General features: G+C 45.5%; 1 long non-coding RNA gene across 1 annotated transcript; it reads left to right on the forward strand.

Annotated features, from left to right (window-relative positions):
* Positions 1-954: 954 nt before the first annotated feature.
* LOC111411034 lies at positions 955-1359 on the forward strand. The gene is made up of 3 exons (XR_002705813.1): positions 955-1006; positions 1096-1218; positions 1301-1359. It is a non-coding gene; the product is annotated as an uncharacterized LOC111411034 (long non-coding RNA).
* The last annotated feature ends 709 nt before the right edge of the window (positions 1360-2068 follow it).

The following is a 2068-nucleotide window of genomic DNA, read 5'->3' on the forward strand; positions in this document are numbered from 1 at the left end:
GATGAATTTATTTATTGGTTTATTAATATGAAATTTGATTGGTTAAATTTGAAGGTACGATATTTTATTTAAAATTTCTTTTATATGGTTTTAACATGTATTAATTTTGTAGGATGGAATATCATATCGACAACGATCTGAGGGCTCATTCGGAAAAAGTTACGACGTATTGTAACTTTTCCAGCTATGCGACAGTACTTGAGGGGCTGGACGAGGAGCATATTGACTTACTCCGTCGATCATTTTTATGGTCGTTCTATCCGTTGAAGGACGTGCAGTTCTCTGGACAGATTGTTGATTCTTTATTACTCCGGCTGCTTAAACCAGTCGATGGCGATCAGTTACATTTTGCTATTGGGGACGGGAAGGTATGTAGATTCTCGATCCTTGAATTTGCCCTGATTACGGGCTTGAGATGTACCGGGGAAGAAGAAGCTAGAACCCGTATTATACGAAATAAAAGGTTATTGGATTTATATTTTGGAGGTAAAGGGCCAGTTACACCACCACAGTTAGAGGACGCATTTAGGAAATGCGATCACATGTTAGACAAGTTGAAGTTAGGGTTGGTGTATATACTGGAGAGTATATTGAGGTGTCGACATCGTAGAACGTCGATTGATCTTTTTTCATTGGATGTTGATGATATCGATGCTTTCAACAGCTTTCCATGGGGTCAGAGATGTTACACCGATACTCTCCATGTATTCAGAAGGGTTACTATGCCGAAATCGGAGAGGGGCGATCGCAAATATGATGTATATGACTTTTGCATGGCTTTGCAGGTAAATATTCAGTGTAACGTAATGCATGTTGAACTTTTTTATTAAATATATATGTAAAGTTTTATTTTGTAATTTTGCAGCTGTGGGCATATGAGGCTATCCCTGCTTTGGGTAGCGAATGGGCGATCAGAAGGGAGACTAGTTGCCCACGAATGCTTCATTGGCGAGTACATGAAAAGCCATCGGCTAAAGATTTGATAGTTATCCTCGACGATCCTCAGGTGAGTATTATATATTTGCAATTTATATTGTACATACATTTACTCGGGTCGATACACATTCGTTAACACGTTAAAATATGGTATGTCAGCTCGAAGTTCATGCTGAGTTGGTTGTCTCGGTGGAAGAGGAGGATGCAATATATGTACGTGAATTACTTGTTCCCCCTACTGAAGACGATCCAGTATTTGAGTCCGTTCCGGATAGAAATATAGTACGTTTATTTAAGTTCATTATTTATTTTGACTTATAAATTCATGTGCGGATTATTAATATTAATTGTCTTCTCTGTGTAGGAGCGCCATCCGGAACTTCCACTTAGGAGATCTCCTTCGCCTCCACCGATGAGATCTCCATCACCTCCACCGATGAGATCGCCTCTACCGCTATTATCTCATTCTCCGAGGATATCTCCGTCTCCCGTACCCACCCACCTCCCACATGGATCGCCTACACTCAGTCAGACCCGTCATTCAGATGATTTCTTTGCACGCATGACTGGCATTATTAGAGAGGAGCTGGGAACGATGCGCCGTGATTTGATGACAGAGGTAGTCGCATTACGAGGGGAGATAGGGGTATTGCGACGGGATTTTACGACAGAGATCGTCGCAGTACGAGAGGAGATAGGGGTGCTGCGACGAGATTTTACGACAGATATAGTAGCTTTGCGAGATGAGATTGGAGTGCTGCGACGAGATATAGGAGACCTTCATACTGAGGTTGCAGCACTTCGAGGCGATGTAGTAGGCGTCCGAGGGAATGTCGGGGAGACTGGTGTCCCTCGAGATTGGTGGGCAACGGCCGGGGGAATCGATGAGTTTTTTGGTTCGGTGCCGGAGGCCGAGAGGGAGGGGGTGGAGGTCGGGCAGGAGGAGCCGGAGGAGGCCGGGATGCCCGGGGTGGAGGTCGGGCCGGAGGTGCCGGAGGAGGCAGAGATAGAGGAGGTGGAGGGAGGGACAGGGGTGGTCGAGGAGGTAGCGGAGGGGACATCAGAGGTGGTAGTAGAGGGGGATGATCAGGTTGCGGAGGATGAGAGGACGCCGGAGATGACGGATGACGAG

The sequence above is a fragment of the Olea europaea genome, chromosome 15 (genome assembly GCF_002742605.1).
Source record: "Olea europaea var. sylvestris chromosome 15, O_europaea_v1, whole genome shotgun sequence".
NCBI lineage: Eukaryota > Viridiplantae > Streptophyta > Magnoliopsida > Lamiales > Oleaceae > Olea > Olea europaea.